This window comes from Lissotriton vulgaris, chromosome 12 (assembly GCF_964263255.1).
Source record: "Lissotriton vulgaris chromosome 12, aLisVul1.2, whole genome shotgun sequence".
Classification (NCBI taxonomy): Eukaryota; Metazoa; Chordata; class Amphibia; order Caudata; family Salamandridae; genus Lissotriton; species Lissotriton vulgaris.
Genome location: NC_141700.1, coordinates 80,481,121 through 80,506,015, shown reverse-complemented (window position 1 = coordinate 80,506,015; position 24,895 = coordinate 80,481,121). Strand labels below are relative to the sequence as shown.

At 46.5% G+C, this 24,895-nt stretch overlaps 1 protein-coding gene across 1 annotated transcript in view; it reads left to right on the top strand.

Moving 5' to 3' along the window:
- Window positions 1–449: 449 nt before the first annotated feature.
- LOC147673379 (perlucin-like) overlaps window positions 450–24,895 on the top strand; it is an 84,145-nt gene continuing 59,699 nt past the window's right edge. The window contains exon 1 of the mRNA XM_086946350.1: window positions 450–529. The gene's annotated coding sequence lies outside the window, so the exon portion shown is untranslated. The remainder of the gene's footprint in view (window positions 530–24,895) is intronic.

Here is a 24,895-nt window from a genome sequence, read left to right as displayed (position 1 = left end):
TACTGCGGACGCCCACGTCCGTTTTATATTCCTTAAACTCTGCAATTAAAAATTGGCCTTGACTTAAAACTTCTGATTGTTGACTCTCTTCTAAATCCTGTCCTCTAAATCCTGCCATAGGTTCTTTTCCATTGTATGTAAGACAGGCACTGCCGGCACAGGTAACAGCTTTGGGGCGGGAGGGGTGGAAATGGACAGATGACGGGATAGGGAAAGTTAAAAAAAGAAAGGAAACCACTTGCCTTGCGCTCGCCACATCGCCGAGCTATGCCAGATTTTTAAAAGAACCACTGAATAGAAGGGAAGCAAACCATCGCTAAAATTAGTAGTAGTTCCTAGAACAAGCATATTTTTATCCAGTGGAGAAAAAAAAGAGAAAGGAAATTGCATCATTGATTAAAGGAGCTGTCATTTCACAATGACTAGTCGTACAATATGCACAAATACACATTGTAGAAAAGACAGAAGAGCAGAGTTTGTGTGGTGCACAGGAACAAAAGAAAAAATAGCAGAAAATAAAGCATTACAAGTAAGTGCCCTACTAGGAATTTGGTAAAATGTATATTGAATTGAATTGTTATCAATGTATTAGTTCCTGGCACTAACGTACCACCTTTATTCGTTCGCCAAATTAAGTGTTTGATTTGGAGCAAGCAAGGGTTGCATAGACATTTTCAGTGTAAGCTGGAAGTGCACACATATCTAAATATGTACTTAGAACTAGTGTGGTCTAAATAGTAAAACTTGGTGTTGCGTGTGATCTTCAGAGGGCCCTGAGTGAGTAGTTTCACACAATCAGATTAGCTGCTTTCAAGTAAAAGAAAATATGTTGATGCAGAAAATGCAACTTTAAAGTCTGTATGAATGCCAGTCTGTATGAATGCCAGTAGTAAATAAAAGTGATTGCTAGACCTGTTGATTAATACTGGTATTTGGAAACAGGTTTGCTGTCACTGGTGTGGCTTTAGTATTGTAGAGTCTTTGTCTGATTTGGTGCAAGTCAGAGCTTTACTTCTAGGATCACCTTGACTGCTTCAATTCAAGTCAGATCTTGCATGAGAATAAGGTAGAGTGCACGGATGTAGTAAGGCATACGAAGGAAGTATTGTTGTTAGGTGTAAGGTCCTAAGAGGTGCTCCCAATGTTTAATTGAGACTGCATGTATACACGATTGTGCCATGAAGAATTGCTAAGGATGGCATCGTATTGCTTGAATTCACAATACCACTGTTTCTTTTCACATGTTCCACACTGGTGCAAATATGGTTGTTTTGTCTGACGCTCTGCAAGACAGAGCCTGCATGCTTGGTTGCCTTATTGGAATATGTGACGAATTGAGCTACTGTGCGTAGTTTCCACCACTCCTTTAGTGGCAGTTGGGTTGTAGAATTTGTTTTTTATTTGTATATGATATAACCAATCCCACACATGTGCATGATCATGGTTCAAACAGATTGCGTTGTCTTGCCCGCAATGGTATGGCATTGATGCACAAGCTATATACCCTATCCTAATGAAGAAGTTTAATTAAATTGTGCAGTGAGGTCATAATTCTTCAGAAGTAACTGTGAGAACATAATTCAATATAAATTACAGTATAGTAATTACGACGTTGGTTCAAAGCAACATAAAGGACACCCAATTTGTTTTGCTTTCTTGAATATATAAGTTAGTGTGTTTCCTCATCAGTCGGCTGTTGCAATGTCTAGCGGTCTGAACCGTAGAAACAGCCCGAGTCACGGCATTTCCTGAAACTTGAATCAACAAATATGGCTTCTTTAGATCTAAGAATATTTAGTGAGTAGAGAGAGAGCTTTGTTAAAGGACGGAGAGGTCTTCACCATTGAATGTCCCATGTGTAAAGCTGAGCAAAATAAAAGAGATTTACTCGGCTACTGGGATCTAGCCTCATGTATGGAAGGAGGAGATATAGTCCTAATCTCAATCGAAGAGGAGTTGTTTTGTGGCCGTGCTCCTTATCCATTCCATTTGCTCAAGATCATATATATTCAGGATTACCTAAATAGATACCATTGGCTTGGTCTACCTGGAGAAGAAGAGGGCAAGGAATCCTTTACCTTCGAGAGGAGGCCCATTAAGGAGAAAATGCCTTTTAGGTTATAAGTGAGAGGAATTATCATTTAACACATATGGCAAAGTGTGAGGCAGAGTGACGAAAACTGTTATCTGACTCACCCCTGTCTATGTATTTAGGCACCTCTGTCACAGGTGGGACCCTACATAAATTGGTCATGACCTGCATATGACTTATGAAATAATTAGGAATTCAAAAAAGAAATAACGCAATTCTTTTTTAAAGTGTCAGTCTATAGAGCTTTAATGTATTTACACTTTAGATGAAAACCGTTTAAAAATATAATACAAATTTGGATTGGCTGAAAGTAGAAAAGCCATTGACATCACTGGCCATTGAATCCATTATGGATGTCCTTGGTTTATCATGGTGACAGATGGATGGTGAGGATAGTATACCCAGAGAGTGTTTTGCCTCCATTCCAGTGGTTGGAGGGGGTGGAAATCCAGTCACTGGAGTAAGGAGGATGGTAACAGGGCTACCTTTAAAAATTCTGCAACTGCTGATTAGTTCTTCCCGAACCTAGAACTCTGCCTAGGAGGAGACACAGTCCAGGAGGAGAAGCACACTATGGTTCCAGGGTGTGGGATGACCAGAAGGCTACTGAAGGTCGTTTAGCTGGTCCTGACCAAATGACTATTGTGGTTTTCTAGTCTCCAGTGGCAGCTCCTGATGCGAGCTGCACAGAGAAATATTCACCACTTTGTCCCCATAGATATGCGCCAACTGCATCGGCCTCCGTGGCACCTGCAGTGCACCAGCCTCCGCCTGCATTGGCCTCTTGGACAGCAACAAGCAGAGGTTTGCATCTGCCTGCTGTGGCCTCCAGGGCCACACTCAAATTCTCCAGAGCCACACTCAAATACTCCCAGGCCACACTCAAATACTCCCAGGCCACACTCAAATATTCCCAGGCCACACTCACATACTCCCGGGACACACTCAAATACTCCCAGGCCACACTCAAATACTCCCAGGCCACACTCACATACTCCTGGGCCACACTCAAATACTCCCAGGCCACACTCACATACTCCCGGGCCACACTCAAATACTCCCGGGCCACACTGAAATATTCCTGGGCCACACTCAAATACTCCCAGGCCACATACCCCCGGGCCACACTCAAATACTCACGGGCCACCTCTGCTGAAAGCGGCTATTCACCTGCATCGGCCTAAAGGGATTCAACTGCCAAAAAGTGGACCTACCTGCATTAGCCTCTGGGACCGCAACTTCCAGTGTCGAACTTCTAGATGTGCTGGCCCTAGTGCTTAATGTGTAAAATAATGAGTGCGAATACCCAAATCTCTGCTCAGAAAGCCTGCATCCGATGCAATTCAATGTTTAGATAATGGAATAGATTATGTATAGGATATCCAGCTCTGTAACTGAACCCCCTTTTGCAATGTGTAATATTTTGCAATACTGTGCAATATAAAGTACTTTTTTAAGTATAAAAGATGAGCTCTGGACTGAATATTAGTTTGGTTGTCTTTGAGTTCTGAGCTCTTGTCCCCTACTCTACCGGCCTGAGAAGTGTTAACTGCTCATCCCCGGCCCCCCACCCTGTGAGTCAAGTGCAGAAAAGGTTATACTTGGCCCGGTGTCCACAGCCATAGTAGAACAGACCCCAGGACAGCAGTGGTGAATGACTTCAGCCACCACAGTTCGGGTCCAGTAGCCGCTTTGTGCTCAGTGGTCGCGCAAATGTGGTCCGACAACATGATAGTTAAACAAGTACTGGAATAAGTACTCAAGAAGGCACCACAATGGGAGTATTCATACTCACTGATCCTTTCCTAGGTCAGTTCTGCTATCACCGACACCAGCAGTCGAACACTCCATCTGAACACTATGGCCCCCATTAGGATGGCGGGCGGACTTTGCCCGCCCGCCACCCTTGCGGAAAACGGGACTGCCCGCCTTAAGGGCGGGGGTCACGATGTTAGCATTAGGATGCGCCCGCCACAGTGGCGGGCGCATCCCTCATTTCTAACATTGTGGCGGGCGGTGCTCACTGCACCGCCCGCCACAATGTCAGAAATGCATGCATACATTTGCATACACGAAGCGGCAGGCACCGCGCGGTGCCTGCTGCTTCGTGTATGCAAATGTTGGAGGGTACCCCTCGTGTGCACCCCCCACCCCTTCTTCACTCTGGGGGCTCGCAGGGGGCCCCCAGAGTGAAGACCGCGTGCCTTTCCGTGGCGGCATCGCCGCCACAGAAAGGCATCTGAATTGGCCCATCATAATATGGCTGGCGGTCTCTAATAGACACCACCACCATATTAATCCTCTTCCGCCCCGGCCGCAAGGCGACCGAGGCGGAAAAGCGGCAGACGGTCTTTCTGTCCGCCGGGGCCCCCCCGCCATACTAATATGGCGGGGGGAATTCACTTGCGGATGTCGGGAGGATTGCCCCTCCCCCCGACATCCAAGCGGGGGCAATCCGCCCGACATCCTATTGGGCCTCTATATCTCATGGCACCTTCGCTGCACGCACACCTGGCCCACTGATATCAGTCTGTGGAACAGCAAGAGTATCATTGGTCAAAGGGCAAGCAAGGATTATGGCCTCCCCTCTGGTAGCAAAAAACTTCCAGAATTCCACAACAGTGGGTCCTGACACACAGGGACCCAGTGCCACTGCACCAGCTGCACAATTTATAGCTACGATCTCAACCACAGTTTGTCGGAGCTACTTTGTATCAATGTTCACATGAACTCCTTGGGACTCTTTGCATCCATGCTTACATTTGCACAGAGACTGCGATGAGTTGTGGCAATATTCACTGTTCCTTCCTGGGCTGAGTAACTATGTATCAGTGCCACATTCCTTATTCAGGGTGGATTGTTTGTATCCATATTTACACTTTCTGAAAAGCTGAGTCACTTTACATGGGTGTTCACATTTCTGAGTTACTTTGTTATAAATGTTCAGATCGCTTCGCCAAGTTATCTTCTTTGTAACAAGCTCCAAGCCTTAATGGCAGCCTTTACATTTACAAAGCTCAGTGACTTTGTGCTTGTTCTTGTCTTAATTTAAACTAAACTAAACCTTAGAAGGATGATAACTTCAGGCTGGGGCTGAACGTTTAATAAGCTGCCAACATGCATTTGTATGATACGAACACAAACTTGTACTAAGTTTTAAATGTGTCTAAAACATTAATCCATGACAACAGAGAATATCAGGCAGCCGCCCTCTCTCTGGACTCTAACTCTCCACCACCCCAGTTCCTTTCCTAGCGCTCTGATATCATTGTGAGCTTTCATTGATGCACCGAGCTTGGAAGAGCACGCCCAGCGCTCGGTTCCAATTGGTCCACTTTTATATATTACACCGAGCATACCTGACCCCGGAGAAGATACGAAAGTACTTCGCCTCTGACACAGCGGCCTGCCCTAGATGCCGGAGAATTGGAGCGGACCTAGCCCACATGTTATGGTCCTGCCCCGCCTTGTCCTCCTACTGGACAATGATAGGGGACACCCTCAATGAGGTTACGGAGCGGACCCTACATTTCGACATCGCAGTAGGGATCCTACATTGGTTTCCACATACCCCCAAGACAAAAGTGACCAGCAAATTTGTTGACATGGGACTGCTCTTGGCGAAACGGGAAATAACACGGCACTGGAAGGCACGAGTTGGTCCAACGGGCGCTAAATGGCGCAACGAGTTCCTCAAGTGGGCTGAGGGTGAGAGCACCCTGCGATACCAACTAGCGAGGCGGCAGCAGAATGAGAGGGCATTGAAATCAGCGCAGGCATGGGAAGCATTGGTGCAGGCCCTACGCGATCATAGCACCCCTAGCGACACGGAAAGGGATGCCAATGAGCTGCCTGCGTCCCCGTAATGCGACAGGTTTACTGCATTTTCTTACAAACTGCGGAAAGTTTCCTGCCATATGCTCTCTGATGATCTAACTATACAACGATGGCGTGGGGGGGAGGGGGGAGGTGGACAGAGGGAGGAAGGAGCATTACAAGCTTCCTAATAAACTCTTGATATTTTGACCCTGTTGTTTAGCCACTGGACCTCTGGGTGAGTTTTGTTGGGTTGGGGGGAGGGGTTCTTTTCTTTAAAAAAAAGCAGATCTGAAATTTTGCATTATGACTGGTCGTTTCTGGATGACCGCAGGACCCACGCTCAAAGTTTATTTCCAAATTGCCGCCCGACCTCTGGGTTGTGGGCTGAATGGCTGTGTAACAGTGCTACCTCACCACCGGCGTTACCATCACCGATTGCTTTATCATTGACCGATGTACAACTGTAACTTTTCTCTGCAATAAAAATATATTTACAAAAAAAAAAAATCATCGTGAGCTTTCATGCAGCGCTGTACAAAACTCCCTAACAAGTAATTAAATATGCGAACTTATTTTATTTTCATTAGTTCTTAATTTTACCCCATTTACCCATGGACTCCTCTCCTCTGATCGTAGAAAATTCAGATTATTTACACCCATTTGTTGGAAATTAAAACAAATACTGATTACTGGTAGACTTTCTTTTTTAGTTTTATATAGTGGAACTAGACCAGAAGGTATCAGAGCGCTTTACAGGAGTACCAATTGTGCTACAGATGGACACATTCATTTTTTTGTTGTTAGGCACAAGGAGATTAAGTGATTTGCTCAGAATCACAGGATGTTGAACGTCCATGCCCAGACTCGAAGATGGTTCCCCGGCTTCCAGGTCGACCTCTCCAGCCCTTAGGCCCCTTAGACTAAACCGGGGAACCCGGTTCCCTGGCTTCCAGGTCGACCTCTCCAGCCCTTAGGCTCCTTAGACTAAACCGGGGCGTTCGCACGGAGCATGCTTATTTTGCAGTACTACACACTACACACAGCACAGTGCCAAAACTGTGCAATAAGAGGTAGCGTAGCAGCAATTTCAACAATACTCACAAATGCTTTAATAAAGCAATTTTACATGCTAAAAAGCATATTACCAATTCACAAAAATGTACTGTGAATGAAATTATAAGGCATTGAGAGAGGGGATGATTTTGGAGTCCCCCCTAACCTAGGGGGAGGACCAAGCAGATGCCATGAACACAAAGAGCATATCATGCTGGTGATTGATTCAGTGGTGGTCCTTTCCTCCTAGGACCACCCCAAGCACAGTTATGGGCAAAAATACAATCCCAACCAAAGGCCCTGCAAAGCATTATGGGATGAGATTAGCAGTGGGCAGTAAATATTATAGTGTCCAATATCAAAATAATTATTCAAAGAGCAGCAGCTCAACTAGTCGTACCTTGATGTCACTCACAAGTCAAATGCAAAAGCATTGAAATTATTATTTCATCAAGCTGCAGTTCCACTAGTTGTTACTAGATGTCCCTCACGAGTCAAATGTAAAAGCATTGAAACCCTTTCATGAAGCGTTTGCATTTGACTCGTGAGGGACATCTAGTAACGACTAGTGGAACTGCAGCTTGATGTAATAATAATTTCAATACTTTTGCATTTGACTAGTGAGGGACATCTAGTAACAACTAGTTGAACTGCAGCTCTTTGTAGAATTATTTTGATATTGGATACTATAATATTCACTGCCCACTGCAATCTCGTCCCATGGTGCTTTGCAGGGCCTTTGGTTGGGATTGTATTTTTGCCAATAACTGTGCTTGGGGTGGTCCTAAGAGGATGAGACCATCACCGAATCGTTCAAGAAGATGTGCTTTTTGTTTTCAAGGCATCTGCTTGGTTCTCTCCTAGGTTAGGGAGGAACCCAAATTCATCACCTCGCTCACTGCTTGCTAATTTATCATTTTCACTTTGGAAAAATTACTATATGTGTTTTAGCATATAAAGACATAAATACTTATTTTATCAAAACTTGCCCTGTGCAAGATGCTGTTAGCAACTGTTGCTCACACAGTGCTAACAGCTACGCTACGGAGCTGAGCATAGTTCTGAGTGTACTTTGCATAGCTACATGCACGCAAACTAAGCCCATTGCTCTTAAACAGAGTCTGAGGTTCTGCAATTCTCGAGTCTGACTCCATTTTGTTCTGTGCCACCAGTTTGTGTTGCCCTCACGCAGGCCTGTGAAGGTAGCCTGGAGAATAAAGTGGCCTGGCCTTTTTAGTTCATGTATACATTAACTAAGGTTTCTTTTTGACTCTGAAATGAACTGTAAGAAACTGACCTCTTCACCTGAAACTGACCTCGCAAAGCCAATTTCCCTGATCGATCTTTGTCTGAGATTGACAATCAATGTTCAGGACATCGTTAACTTTTAGTTTCTTTGCACATGCCTTATCTTGTTTATCATCTGTTACTGTTTCTTTTTATGTTTCTTCATTACATGGGTTATGCTTTCAATTATAGGTTTGTCCGGCTTTTGGAGGTTGAATTTGGGACACTCTTAATGATTGACTTTTGGGTTGGGATACTGTACATGTAATCATGCCATCTAAATCAGATTAACCTTTGTGAACTATGTAATTATAATGTTTTGCCGATATCCTGCTAAAACCCCTAAGGCTACTCACCTGCTGACACTCCAGATTTTCCATTTGTTTAGGAATGTAATTGGTACAACTCCCTTACATGCCTGGGGCAGGATAAACAGTATATAAGACGTGAAGTAAGACCATTCTAGCAGACTGCCTCATTCAGTTGCTAAGGCTTCTGTGTGACTTAGTCTCACTCATTTGAGTTTAATAAAAATGTTATTTTATATTTCCAGCTTCTGTGTCAACTTCTTTGTATTAGTGGAACCCCTGAGAAGTGGATTTTTGATTTCTACAAATGGCGCGGCCAACGCGGGCCTCATCAGAGAAGTGGCTATCTGAGGGAGTGATCTTGTCAGAAGACAGAAATCTACTGAGGAGGACAGGACAGGACTCTACTAAGGAGGTACTCTGTGCACGGAGGTTCTGGGGATTCTTTGTCTCTGCAGCCCAGTATATTTCTGATCTTCCTGATTTTGATCCTCCACATGATGTCACTCTTGACTGAGAACCTTTTTGGCGTGAGTATTTTAAAAAACAGACCGTTAGGTCATTTAGAACTTGGCAGTTAGAATTTGGACAACCATTTGTTTGGTATAGCTTTGGAATTTTGGACTTTGTGTTGGCCAACTTTGGATTTGTATAGGTTTGTATATGTGAATTGCAATTTGTGTAGGCAGGTAATGAGGAGATTTTTCTCTATCTGGTTTTGTTGAACGGTGCAACGTACGAAGAGTACTTTAAGCACTACTTTGGGTATAATATTGTATATTCTGCAATATTTTGGCATGCCTGTTTTCAAGCTCACATCAAAGAATGTGTTGCTTTTTGGAAGGTACCTTAGTGAGATGTGAATTAAAATTAGCTAGCTCCCCTAGAGGGAATATCTAAATAGGTTTAGGTATAAAAACATCTTTCTTCCTTGGTGATTCTGTATCCCCAGGGAAGTCAAATATGACAAAACAACCATTTTGTATCCCCAGGGAATTAAAATATGACATAATACAAAACAAGGATCCTTTTTCTGCGCAATTTTATGAATGGAGATATGCAGAGCAAATTTTTTTTTGGTGTTCTGCCAGACAAAGCTAGTGAATTGAGTGTATTTTGGCTTCTTGGAAATAAAACAGTCTGATGGGCTGTTTTTGCAGTCTTTTGGAATACTATTGAGAAGCGTTTCTTGTAAATATGACTTACAACTAGTATTTACAAATGGTTTGGTTTAAGTACAGTCTGTCGGCTGTCCTTTGTTTCAGTCCTATGTGTTGATCTGTGGGTTAAATGTGTGTTTAAATGTCTATGTGGTTTGTGGTGTTTCCCATTAGTGTAACTTCTGTAAGTAAATAGTGATGGCGCTATTTATGAAATGAATGGCTAAAGCGCGCCGTATTGTGTGTCCTGAGTGTTTGACCCTTTTCTGTTTATGTCTGAAAAGAGCTCAATATGTGTTTGTGGTCTTTCTTGTTGTCTTCAGTCTGTTATGCAAAATGTTAGTTAATTAATATTAATTAGAATTTAAATAAAAATTCTGAAATGAACCATGTGATATGCTAAAATCGCTATATATTGCTATTCAATTTATAAGACTAAGTAAAAACGTATATGTACAAACTGTTAAATGCTTAAAAAATAGATAAAATTAAAATTTACATTCACTAGGAATATGAAAGGCCTCAAAAATAAATTGTGTGTTTTGTAGAAACACAAATTTATAGCATTTTTTACTTACATTCATTGTATTACATGTAAACAGGCAAACACTTCAGCTAAAGTGAATTTTTGCTAAAATTTAAATGCATCTTATTGCACACGTATTTTAAAACTTGAAATGTCTGTTTTAAGTAAGACTGCCACTGTGCTCAGGCTTCAACACTGTGCAGGGCTCTTACTACCTTTAAGGAAGCAGATGTTGTTTTTTGTAGGCCACAAATAACATGGGAATGTTTATTTAGCCAGGACTTAGCCGTTAGTTAATCACGGTTGGAAATTTGCATTTCAGAATAGTGTTTTAGAGGGTTACAAAAATAAGGTTCATTATTTTGTATCACAGGAAGACATTTCAATTGCGGTTTTCCTGTCTTTAAGCATTTTTGTAAGCATAATTCTTGGTTCTGTTGCTAAATGATAATTGTCCCTTTAAAAAAGTGGCGCGAAAATCGGTCAGGTTTTAAGTTAGGCTTCTGTTCTTAGGCTCATAAATGAATGCGTCTAAAAATGATAGGCAAGGGATTCAGCTTGCTTTTATATGTAGAATTATCAAAAATGATTGGGTTTAGTAAAAATATTATTAATTATGAAAAATAATTATTACAAATAAGTGTTTCTAAAGTAGTTTGTTAATATTTATAAAGCTTAATACTCATACTATGACCTCCTAGCATTAGAATTTAATTTAAGTTTTGTGTTACTGCATAATCAGGACATTTGCATGTGGGTTTTCACTTGGCGCAGGCGTAAAAACTCATTTTTCTAAGGAATTACATGAGAGATGTCTAATGTCCAATCTCTACAATCTGTAAAGAACATTCTGAGGATGATTAATAAGTAATGCAATTGTAGGATCTTTATTTTTAAGTGCCCCAGAGATCAAAGTCGAAATTGAGTTAAATAGACTTTTAAACAGCATTCTTGTCATTTACAGTAGCTTTAAAGTGTCTCAGGCTTCAGTAAATGTATACATTTGTGTATAATGCAAACTTGCAGGTTGTTACCATTTGAGGTTGCTTTTCATAGCCCGGTGCAGAGGTTTGTGTTTAATATCAGGGTTGAAGGTTCTAACTTTAGCTGGACCTATTGAGACGTTCATCCATTTAAGGTTGGTGAAATGAGTACCATTGCATAGGGTGGTGGCAAACATTTGTTCTAAAGCTGGTATGTTATGTTATTATGTTCTGCAAATTATTCACAGTAAATATTTTAATAATCTAAGAATAAATACATTTTAGCCCCTAAAAGAAGTCATTTATATAACATGTTTTTTTCAATAGGGTTGATTATTGCAGGTTAGAAAGAGTTAGGAAGGCTTTTTGTCTTTGTCAGCATCGGAGTGAAGGAAAAGAGAGGGGGGCTGAGGAGCGCGGAGCGCGCCAGGCAGATTTTGACCTTAAGGTCAGTGAGATGGGGGTTTAGAAGTAAGTGAAAACAGATGGAGAAATTACTGCTTGAAAAAGCTTCTCTGACAAACAGAAATTAAAGCTTGCACATTGCGAGGCTTTCACGTCGACATCTGCAGCCTATTACATTAGGGCAGAGGTATTCAAACTTTTCCAGGTTGAGCCCCCCCAGCTGAATTCCCCTAGATGTTGGGCCCCCCCACCACCCAACCGAAACCTCGGGAATCCGGCACACCACATGATCGACTGCAACGCGCACACCACGGGCCATATCCGGCAAACAATGCTCAACACAACAAGAGTGCCTAGCAAACTGCAGGCCTGTGAGTGGGTGTGGCGAAACGACAGAGGCGTACCACACAGCTCTAAACACAATCCTCCATGGCAAAGGAAGTCATCACAACCCTCCCCATCCATCATGTACACCTTGTCATCCACCAACTCCCCCACCATTCATTCCTTCCCTCCATCTGTGCCCCATCCACATTCAAACCCCTTCAACCACTTGCAAACCCATCCACCATCCATCCCTCCATCCATCATCTCACCCATCCATCCCTCCATCCACCCCCATCCATCCATCCCTTCACCCAATCCATCCCCTCACCAATCCATCCACTCTTCCACCCATCCATCCACCCACTCATCGATCCAACCACTCACCCCTTCACCCAAGCTATCCTCCCACTCATCCATCCACTCCTCCATTCATTCATCCATCCACTCCTCCATTCATCCATCCATCCACTCCTCTATTCATCCATCCACTCTTCCACCCATCCACTCACTCACTCATCCATCCAACCACCCACCCTCTCACCCATCCAGCCATCCCACCACCCACTCATCCATCCACCCAGTCACTCATCGGTCCACCCAATCAACCCCCCACTCATCCATCCACCCACCCATCCATCCCTCCCGCTCTCCACCCTCCCTCCACTCATGCATGCACTCTCTGACCCATCCATCTCCATGCTCCTCTCCTATCTATGCACACACCTGCCCATCCACTCTGCCAATCATTCATCCATGTCCTCACTCATCCATTCATCCATCCTCCCCTTTCTCTCCATTCCCCCTCACCCAGCCACCCATCCCTCCATCCACCCTTCACCCATCCACCCACTCATCCATCCACTCACCCACTCATGAATCCATCCATTGACCTCTCACTCACCCCTTCACTCCTCCATCCATCCCCCCGTCCATCCACCCTCCTCAATCACCCATCCATCCCCACATCCACCCCTTCACTCATCCATCCATCCATCCATCCATCCATTCATTCACCCCTTCACCCATCAATACATCAATACATCCATCCATCACCTCTTTCATCCATCCACCCACCGACTCGTCCACCATCCACCCCCCCCATCGATCCATCCACCATTTCACTGATCCATCCATCCCTCCACCCATCCATCTACCCTTCCAACCATACACACATCCATCCATTCCCATCCATCCCTCCACTCATGCATCCATCCTCTCTCCCACCATCCATCCACCCCTTCACCTATCCATCCATCCCCTCACTCATCCATCCACCCCCCACCCATACATCCACCATGTCACCCACACATCCACCATTCCACCCATCACTCCACCCATACATCCACCACTCCACCCATACATCTATTCACCCACATGGCAACATAACGGACGTCTGGTGGCCGGCTCCACCCGACATCCCTCGCTCTCTCTCTAGCTGCCTCTGTCTCCCTCGCTATGCCTCCCTCGCTCTCCCTCTGTTTCCCTCGCTCTCCCTCTGTCTCCCTCGCTCTCTCTCACTCTGCCTCCCTCGCTCTCGATCTGTCTACCTCGCTCTCCCTCACTCTGCCTCCCTCGCTCTCCCTCTGTCTGCCTGTCTCCCTCCCTCACTCTCCCTCTGTCTGCCTGTCTCCCTCCCTCGCTCTCCCTCTGTCTGCATGTCTCCCTCCCTCCCTCACTCTCCCTCGCTCTCCCTTTCTGCCTCTGTCTCCCTTGCTCTCCCTCTGTCTGCCTCTGTCTCCCTCCCTCGCTCTCCCTCTGTCTGCCTGTCTCCCTCCCTCGCTCTCCCTCTAACTGCCTCTGTCTCCCTCGCTCTCCCTATGTCTCCATCGCTATGCCTCCCTCGCTCTCCCTCTTGTCTCCCTCGCTCTCCCTCTGTCTCCTTCGCTCTCCCTCTGTCTCCCTCGCTCTCTCTCACTCTGTCTCCCTCGCTCTCCATCGCTCTCCCTCTCTGCCTCCCTCGCTCTCCCTCTGTCTCCATCGCTCTCCCTCTGTCTCCCTCGCTCTCCCTGTCTCCCTCGCTCTCTGTCTCCCTCGCTCTCCCTCGCTCTCCCTCACTCTGCCTCACTCGCTCTCCCTCTGTCTGCCTGTCTCCCTCCCTCGCTCTCCCTCTGTCTGCATGTCTCCCTCCCTCACTCTCCCTCGATCTCCCTGTCTGCCTCAGTCTCCCTCTCTCTCCCTCGCGCTGCCTCCCTCGCTCTCGCTCTGTCAGCCTCTGTCTCCCTCCCTCGCTCCCCCTCACTCTGCCTCCCTCGCTCTCCCTCTGTCTGCCTGTCTCCCTCCTCAGCAGCCAATGGCCAACACTTATAGGATATGTAGTGCTCTTCCATTCAAACCTGCTTCACACGCAATGTATCATACTCTATTGCCAATACTTAGCACATTTTTTTGTGTTGTAATTCTTTGTTGAGAACAAAATCATGTTACATAGCAATTTTTTATGTTTTTTTTACTAAATTATTTTGGAAATACAAATCGAAGCATGATTGTGGCCATTCATGTTAAGGTGCATCTAAAGACAAATACATATCCAGGAGAGTGAAGGCGTGAAAATAAAAAATATCATGGACTTATAAAGCAGCCACTTGTAATGAAACCAGTGTTCAACTGGTAACACACACAAGCTAACTCTAGAGTTATATACATATACTCCGCCATTCTACCATCGTTTTTAAAGCCGCCAAAGTGAACATTTCATATGTTAGTGATTATTATAAAGAATCCTTTGATATGGGTCCAAATGAAATTCTAATTGCAGCTCTGTCTGTCTGTCTCTGTCTCCTTCCTCCCTCTCCCTCTTCATCTCACCATGCCTGTGTGTGCCCGGGCTGACACAGCTTCTGGGGACGCACACACTCTGCCAGGCAGCCGCACCCGAGCACTTCACACCTCTTTAAGAGACCATTCGCATGCTAATGAGCTTTGTTCAGCTCTTAGGCCCCTGCAGCCCCACTCGGACGGAAATCGCCTGCCCTCACAGAGTCTCTACAAAGGGAAGATCGGAGTAAAGCTGCGCCCCCCCTGGGATGGTGCCGCGCCCCCCCAGGGGGGCGCGCCCCACAGTTTGAAGAACCCTGCATTAGGGCTTTGTCTCCGAGAAGTGCATTTCTGACCAGCCTTGCAAAAATAGCAGGGCCTTAAAGGCGGTTGGCGCATGGGACACGCAGCATGTCTGTGAAAGAGTTTTATTTTTGGACAGTCAAAATTAAGGTGGTTTAGCATGTTTACAAAAGATGGTTGGTTACAGTTGATATTTTGTGTGTTATGTGCAGTGTCAGCAGTATGTTGAAAATAAGATGTGTTTTTCATTATGATTTCTTTGAAAAGAAATGTTTGTGCATTTTTTCATGCTTTTGCATTTTATCCTTTTATGAAATGTTCCTGCTGGTCCAGTGTGTCAGAAGCGACACGGTAAGTTGTATTTGACAGCTGATCTCCACTGACTGGGGATCTGCTGTCAAAAGTGGGGAAAGTAAAAGAAAGTAATTTTGGTGTAATTTCGATTTTAAGCCTGACAAATTAAGCAGGCAAGAATATTGGGCGCGTATATCTGATGGCTTGGCATGTGTGTTCTTTTTTTATCTTATGCATGTTTTTGTTTTATGTTGCTGCTTTTGATACTATTACAAGTTCCCCTATGTTGTTAAGGGATTTTTCATGACGATGCAAATCGCTGCACAACAGTTGGGTAAATTTGCGCTGATACTAAATTTCACAGATATGATTTTTCATGCTGTGAGCAAGACAGACAACACTTCACCAGTGTATGTCAAATGTGGCTATATAATATTGAAGAAAAATAAAAGAGATATGCAGGATCAAATTGTGTCACCTGCAGTTAGTCACGTTACTGCCCTTTCCCTTAAGGAACAGGCAGCCCTAGATTTATGTTTCCTTGATTGGACCTGAGGATGAAATTATAGATTTGATGCTCTTGCTAAAGGTGACCAAAACTTTTCATTTTTTTCCCTTGAAGAAGGAACTGGACCATTAGCTGAGATTACCGTATATGGTGTAGGGGCCAGCGGTAATTGGTGTATTGTTCAGGTCCACACTTCCAGACTGCAGTGATGTACCAGGGACCCCCATATTATGTACAATTCCCTTTTGTATGACCAGACTGGTTTTCAAGAGTTTTCTTTAGGCCTACTTCGATGTTTTCCAGTCTGACTGTCAGGGTAGTGATAGACTGGTTAACTGACTTAATATTATAGTAAGACAAGTTTTCCATCTCAATAGGAGATACCTTATGTGTATTATTTTTTGAATATGACAAATTAAATGCCTATTCTAATTTGGTTTTCAGCTCCTTTCTTTTTTTTCTGCTGCTTTAATTTTTGATAGACCAGATGTGTTTTAATAATGGAAACACCAGGACTCTCTAGTTCTTGTCTTTTGTTTCCACATTTTGATCATTAGCCTTTGTATTGCATAGTGCGCCTGATGCACAATTATTAAAAGGGAGGTATCTATATGTCCCTGATAATCTGTATTAAGTGATTTCTCTTTTGAGGAGTTCTAGATAAGGAATTTAGGAACACTTAGACTTAATCATTGAGGAAAAATGTTTACCCCATTAGACAATGCCTCTGTGTGAGGACATACATTTAGATAGAATTCCCATGGCGTATGGCCACTCCCTCGCAGATTACAGGCCACCTGCTTGCAGTCCCCTTGTTAAACACAATTAACTGTTTTTGTACTGAATTGAAGGAAACTAACAACTGTGTCACATTTCCTACGTCACTAGGTTCTGCGGGATCGAGTCATGACCTGCAGAACACTGATTAAAGCCTAATTCCCATGAGTCAGAAAAGGATTCAAGCAAGCCGGGCCGACGACGGCTGAAATGCCAGAAACCGGTCCCCGGAAGCTTGTCTCCTTTCTGGTGAAGAATTGGCTTGGTAGTTTGGTCTGCCCTGTTCCCATGATGCACTGGGCCAGGGACAGACTGATTTGCATATAGCCAAGTTCTGAGCTGGGATGGGGCAGTGAGTTAAATAACGGTGATGGATCAAGCCCTGACCTTTGGACTGGGTAAGAGTGGTCTGCTTAATTCAGACACTCTGTTCATCACCACCCCCTTTTCTGAATCGTTTTTGGCCACTATAGGTGTGGCAGGGTATACTCAGACATGAGTCCCTTACTCACTGCTCCATCAGGATTCAAGCAAGCCGGGCCGACGACGGCTGAAATGCCAGAAACCGGTCCCCGGAAGCTTGTCTCCTTTCTGGTGAAGAATTGGCTTGGTAGTTTGGTCTGCCCTGTTCCCATGATGCACTGGGCCAGGGACAGACTGATTTGCATATAGCCAAGTTCTGAGCTGGGATGGGGCAGTGAGTTAAATAACGGTGATGGATCAAGCCCTGATCTTTGGACTGGGTAAGAGTGGTCTGCTTAATTCAGACACTCTGTTCATCACCACCCCCTTTTCTGAATCGTTTTTGGCCACTATAGGTGTGGAAGGGTATACTCAGACATGAGTCCCTTACTCACTGCTCCATCAGGATTCAAGCAAGCCGGGCCGACGACGGCTGAAATGCCAGAAACCGGTCCCCGGAAGCTTGTCTCCTTTCTGGTGAAGAATTGGCTTGGTAGTTTGGTCTGCCCTGTTCCCATGATGCACTGGGCCAGGGACAGACTGATTTGCATATAGCCAGGTTCTGAGTTGGGATGGGGCAGTGATTTAAATAACGGTGATGGATCAAGCCCTGATCTTTGGACTGGGTAAGAGTGGTCTGCTTAATTCAGACACTCTGTTCATCACCACCCCCTTTTCTGAATCGTTTTTGGCCACTATAGGTGTGGCAGGGTATACTCAGACATGAGTCCCTTACTCACTGCTCCATCAGGATTCAAGCAAGCCGGGCCCACGACGGCTGAAATGCCAGAAGCCGGTCCCCGGAAGCTTGTCTCCTTTCTGGTGAAGAATTGGCTTGGTAGTTTGGTCTGCCCTGTTCCCATGATGCACTGGGCCAGGGACAGACTGATTTGCATATAGCCAGGTTCTGAGCTGGGATGGGGCAGTGAGTTAAATAACGGTGATGGATCAAGCCCTGATCTTTGGACTGGGTAAGAGTGGTCTGCTTAATTCAGACACTCTGTTCATCACCACCCCCTTTTCTGAATCGTTTTTGGCCACTATAGGTGTGACAGGGTATACTCAGACATGAGTCCCTTACTCACTGCTCCATCAGGATTCAAGCAAGCCGGGCCGACGACGGCTGAAATGCCAGAAACCGGTCCCCGGAAGCTTGCCTCCTTTCTGGTGAAGAATTGGCTTGGTAGTTTGGTCTGCCCTGTTCCCATGATGCACTGGGCCAGGGACAGACTGATTTGCATATAGCCAGGTTCTGAGCTGGGATGGGGCAGTGAGTTAAATAACGGTGATGGATCAAGCCCTGATCTTTGGACTGGGTAAGAGTGGTCTGCTTAATTCAGACACTCTGTTCATCACCACCCCCTTTTCTGAATCGTTTTTGGCCACTATAGGTGTGGCAGGGTATACTCAGACATGAGTCCCTTACTCACTGCTCCATCAGGATTCAAGCAAGCCGGGCCGACGACGGCTGAAATGCCAGAAACCGGTCCCCGGAAGCTTGTCTCCTTTCTGGTGAAGAATTGGCTTGGTAGTTTGGTCTGCCCTGTTCCCATGATGCACTGGGCCAGGGACAGACTGATTTGCATATAGCCAGGTTCTGAGCTGGGATGGGGCAGTGAGTTAAATAACGGTGATGGATCAAGCCCTGATCTTTGGACTGGGTAAGAGTGGTCTGCTTAATTCAGACACTCCGTTCATCACCACCCCCTTTTCTGAATCGTTTTTGGCCACTATAGGTGTGGCAGGGTATACTCAGACATGAGTCCCTTACTCACTGCTCCATCAGGATTCAAGCAAGCCGGGCCGACGACGGCTGAAATGCCAGAAACCGGTCCCCGGAAGCTTGTCTCCTTTCTGGTGAAGAATTGGCTTGGTAGTTTGGTCTGCCCTGTTCCCATGATGCACTGGGCCAGGGACAGACTGATTAGCATAGAGCCAGGTTCTGAGCTGGGATGGGGCAGTGAGTTAAAAAACGGTGATGGATCAAGCCCTGATCTTTGGACTGGGTAAGAGTGGTCTGCTTAATTCAGACACTCTGTTCATCACCACCCCCTTTTCTGATTCGTTTTTGGCCACTATAGGTGTGGCAGGGTATACTCAGACATGAGTCCCTTACTCACTGCTCCATCAGGATTCAAGCAAGCCGGGCCGACGGCGGCTGAAATGCCAGAAACCGGTCCCCGGAAGCTTGTCTCCTTTCTGGTGAAGAATTGGCTTGGTAGTTTGGTCTGCCCTGTTCCCATGATGCACTGGGCCAGGGACAGACTGATTAGCATAGAGCCAGGTTCTGAGCTGGGATGGGGCAGTGAGTTAAATAACGGTGATGGATCAAGCCCTGATCTTTGGACTGGGTAAGAGTGGTCTGCTTAATTCAGACACTCTGTTCATCACCACCCCCTTTTCTGAATCGTTTTTGGCCACTATAGGTGTGGCAGGGTATACTCAGACATGAGTCCCTTACTCACTGCTCCATCAGGATTCAAGCAAGCCGGGCCGACGACGGCTGAAATGCCAGAAACCGGTCCCCGGAAGCTTGTCTCCTTTCTGGTGAAGAATTGGCTTGGTAGTTTGGTCTGCCCTGTTCCCATGATGCACTGGGCCAGGGACAGACTGATTTGCATATAGCCAGGTTCTGAGTTGGGATGGGGCAGTGAGTTAAATAACGGTGATGGATCAAGCCCTGATCTTTGGACTGGGTAAGAGTGGTCTGCTTAATTCAGACACTCTTTTCATCACCACCCCCTTTTCTGAATCGTTTTTGGCCACTATAGGTGTGGCAGGGTATACTCAGACATGAGTCCCTTACTCACTGCTCCATCAGGATTCAAGCAAGCCGGGCCGACGATGGCTGAAATGCCAGAAACCGGTCCCCGGAAGCTTGTCTCCTTTCTGGTAAAGAATTGGCTTGGTAGTTTGGTCTGCCCTGTTCCCATGATGCACTGGGCCAGGGACAGACTGATTTGCATATAGCCAGGTTCTGAGTTGGGATGGGGCAGTGAGTTAAATAACGGTGATGGATCAAGCCCTGATCTTTGGACTGGGTAAGAGTGGTCTGCTTAATTCAGACACTCTGTTCATCACCACCCCCTTTTCTGAATCGTTTTTGGCCACTATAGGTGTGGCAGGGTATACTCAGACATGAGTCCCTTACTCACTGCTCCATCAGGATTCAAGCAAGCCGGGCCGACGACGGCTGAAATGCCAGAAACCGGTCCCCGGAAGCTTGTCTCCTTTCTGGTGAAGAATTGGCTTGGTAGTTTGGTCTGCCCTGTTCCCATGATGCACTGGGCCAGGGACAGACTGATTAGCATAGAGCTAGGTTCTGAGCTGGGATGGGGCAGTGAGTTAAATAACGGTGATGGATCAAGCCCTCATCTTTGGACTGGGTAAGAGTGGTCTGCTTAATTCAGACACTCTGTTCATCACCATCCCCTTTTCTGAATCGTTTTTGGCCACTATAGGTGTGGCAGGGTATACTCAGACATGAGTCCCTTACTCACTGCTCCATCAGGATTCAAGCAAGCCGGGCCGACGACGGCTGAAATGCCAGAAACCGGTCCCCGGAAGATTGTCTCCTTTCTGGTGAAGAATTGGCTTGGTAGTTTGGTCTGCCCTGTTCCCATGATGCGCTGGGCCAGGGACAGACTGATTTGCATATAGCCAGGTTCTGAGCTGGGATGGGGCAGTGAGTTAAATAACGGTGATGGATCAAGCCCTGATCTTTGGACTGGGTAAGAGTGGTCTGCTTAATTCAGACACTCTGTTCATCACCACCCCCTTTTCTGAATCGTTTTTGGCCACTATAGGTGTGGCAGGGTATACTCAGACATGAGTCCCTTACTCACTGCTCCATCAGGATTCAAGCAAGCCGGGCCGACGACGGCTGAAATGCCAGAAACCGGTCCCCGGAAGCTTGTCTCCTTTCTGGTGAAGAATTGGCTTGGTAGTTTGGTCTGCCCTGTTCCCATGATGCACTGGGCCAGGGACAGACTGATTTGCATATAGCCAGGTTCTGAGCTGGGATGGGGCAGTGAGTTAAATAACGGTGATGGATCAAGCCCTGATCTTTGGACTGGGTAAGAGTGGTCTGCTTAATTCAGACACTCTGTTCATCACCACCCCCTTTTCTGAATCGTTTTTGGCCACTATAGGTGTGGCAGGGTATACTCAGACATGAGTCCCTTACTCACTGCTCCATCAGGATTCAAGCAAGCTGGGCCGACGACGGCTGAAATGACAGAAACCGGTCCCCGGAAGCTTGTCTCCTTTCTGGTGAAGAATTGGCTTGGTAGTTTGGTCTGCCCTGTTCCCATGATGCGCTGGGCCAGGGACAGACTGATTTGCATATAGCCAGGTTCTGAGCTGGGATGGGGCAGTGAGTTAAATAACGGTGATGGATCAAGCCCTGATCTTTGGACTGGGTAAGAGTGGTCTGCTTAATTCAGACACTCTGTTCATCACCACCCCCTTTTCTGAATCGTTTTTGGCCACTATAGGTGTGACAGGGTATACTCAGACATGAGTCCCTTACTCACTGCTCCATCAGGATTCAAGCAAGCCGGGCCGACGACGGCTGAAATGCCAGAAACCGGTCCCCGGAAGCTTGTCTCCTTTCTGGTGAAGAATTGGCTTGGTAGTTTGGTCTGCCCTGTTCCCATGATGCACTGGGCCAGGGACAGACTGATTTGCATATAGCCAGGTTCTGAGCTGGGATGGGGCAGTGAGTTAAATAACGGTGATGGATCAAGCCCTGATCTTTGGACTGGGTAAGAGTGGTCTGCTTAATTCAGACACTCTGTTCATCACCACCCCCTTTTCTGAATCGTTTTTGGCCACTATAGGTGTGGCAGGGTATACTCAGACATGAGTCCCTTACTCACTGCTCCATCAGGATTCAAGCAAGCCGGGCCGACGACGGCTGAAATGCCAGAAACCGGTCCCCGTAAGCTTGTCTCCTTTCTGGTGAAGAATTGGCTTGGTAGTTTGGTCTACCCTGTTCCCATGATGCACTGGGCCAGGGACAGACTGATTTGCATATAGCCAGGTTCTGAGCTGGGATGGGGCAGTGAGTTAAATAACGGTGATGGATCAAGCCCTGATCTTTGGACTGGGTAAGAGTGGTCTGCTTAATTCAGACACTCTGTTCATCACCACCCCCTTTTCTGAATCGTTTTTGGCCACTATAGGTGTGGCAGGGTATACTCAGACATGAGTCCCTTACTCACTGCTCCATCAGGATTCAAGCAAGCCGGGCCGACGACGGCTGAAATGCCAGAAACCGGTCCCCGGAAGCTTGTCTCCTTTCTGGTGAAGAATTGGCTTGGTAGTTTGGTCTGCCCTGTTCCCATGATGCACTGGGCCAGGGACAGACTGATTAGCATAGAGCCAGGTTCTGAGCTGGGATGGGGCAGTGAGTTAAAAAACGGTGATGGATCAAGCCCTGATCTTTGGACTGGGTAAGAGTGGTCTGCTTAATTCAGACACTCTGTTCATCACCACCCCCTTTTCTGATTCGTTTTTGGCCACTATAGGTGTGGCAGGGAATACTCAGACATGAGTCCCTTACTCACTGCTCCATCAGGATTCAAGCAAGCCGGGCCGACGACGGCTGAAATGCCAGAAACCGGTCCCCGGAAGCTTGTCTCCTTTCTGGTGAAGAATTGGCTTGGTAGTTTGGTCTGCCCTGTTCCCATGATGCACTGGGCCAGGGACAGACTGATTAGCATAGAGCCAGGTTCTATGCTGGGATGGGGCAGTGAGTTAAATAACGGTGATGGATCAAGCCCTCATCTTTGGACTGGGTAAGAGTGGTCTGCTTAATTCAGACACTCTGTTCATCACCACCCCCTTTTCTGATTCGTTTTTGGCCACTATAGGTGTGGCAGGGTATACTCAGACATGAGTCCCTTACTCACTGCTCCATCAGGATTCAAGCAAGCCGGGCCGACGACGGCTGAAATGCCAGAAACCGGTCCCCGGAAACTTGTCTCCTTTCTGGTGAAGAATTGGCTTGGTAGTTTGGTCTGCCCTGTTCCCATGATGCGCTGGGCCAGGGACAGACTGATTTGCATATAGCCAGGTTCTGAGCTGGGATGGGGCAGTGAGTTAAATAACGGTGATGGATCAAGCCCTGATCTTTGGACTGGGTAAGAGTGGTCTGCTTAATTCAGACACTCTGTTCATCACCACCCCCTTTTCTGAATCGTTTTTGGCCACTATAGGTGTGGCAGGGTATACTCAGACATGAGTCCCTTACTCACTGCTCCATCAGGATTCAAGCAAGCCGGGCCGACGACGGCTGAAATGCCAGAAACCGGTCCCCGGAAGCTTGTCTCCTTTCTGGTGAAGAATTGGCTTGGTAGTTTGGTCTGCCCTGTTCCCATGATGCACTGGGCCAGGGACAGACTGATTTGCATATAGCCAGGTTCTGAGCTGGGATGGGGCAGTGAGTTAAATAACGGTGATGGATCAAGCCCTGATCTTTGGACTGGGTAAGAGTGGTCTGCTTAATTCAGACACTCCGTTCATCACCACCCCCTTTTCTGAATCGTTTTTGGCCACTATAGGTGTGGCAGGGTATACTCAGACATGAGTCCCTTACTCACTGCTCCATCAGGATTCAAGCAAGCCGGGCCGACGACGGCTGAAATGCCAGAAACCGGTCCCCGGAAGCTTGTCTCCTTTCTGGTGAAGAATTGGCTTGGTAGTTTGGTCTGCCCTGTTCCCATGATGCACTGGGCCAGGGACAGACTGATTAGCATAGAGCCAGGTTCTGAGCTGGGATGGGGCAGTGAGTTAAAAAACGGTGATGGATCAAGCCCTGATCTTTGGACTGGGTAAGAGTGGTCTGCTTAATTCAGACACTCTGTTCATCACCACCCCCTTTTCTGATTCGTTTTTGGCCACTATAGGTGTGGCAGGGTATACTCAGACATGAGTCCCTTACTCACTGCTCCATCAGGATTCAAGCAAGCCGGGCCGACGACGGCTGAAATGCCAGAAACCGGTCCCCGGAAGCTTGTCTCCTTTCTGGTGAAGAATTGGCTTGGTAGTTTGGTCTGCCCTGTTCCCATGATGCACTGGGCCAGGGACAGACTGATTAGCATAGAGCCAGGTTCTGAGCTGGGATGGGGCAGTGAGTTAAATAACGGTGATGGATCAAGCCCTCATCTTTGGACTGGGTAAGAGTGGTCTGCTTAATTCAGACACTCTGTTTATCACCACCCCCTTTTCTGAATCGTTTTTGGCCACTATAGGTGTGGCAGGGTATACTCAGACATGAGTCCCTTACTCACTGCTCCATCAGGATTCAAGCAAGCCGGGCCGACGACGGCTGAAATGCCAGAAACCGGTCCCCGGAAGCTTGTCTCCTTTCTGGTGAAGAATTGGCTTGGTAGTTTGGTCTGCCCTGTTCCCATGATGCGCTGGGCCAGGGACAGACTGATTTGCATATAGCCAGGTTCTGAGCTGGGATGGGGCAGTGAGTTAAATAACGGTGATGGATCAAGCCCTGATCTTTGGACTGGGTAAGAGTGGTCTGCTTAATTCAGACACTCTGTTCATCACCACCCCCTTTTCTGAATCGTTTTTGGCCACTATAGGTGTGGCAGGGTATACTCAGACATGAGTCCCTTACTCACTGCTCCATCAGGATTCAAGCAAGCCGGGCCGACGACGGCTGAAATGCCAGAAACCGGTCCCCGGAAGCTTGTCTCCTTTCTGGTGAAGAATTGGCTTGGTAGTTTGGTCTGCCCTGTTCCCATGATGCACTGGGCCAGGGACAGACTGATTTGCATATGGCCAGGTTCTGAGTTGGGATGGGGCAGTGAGTTAAATA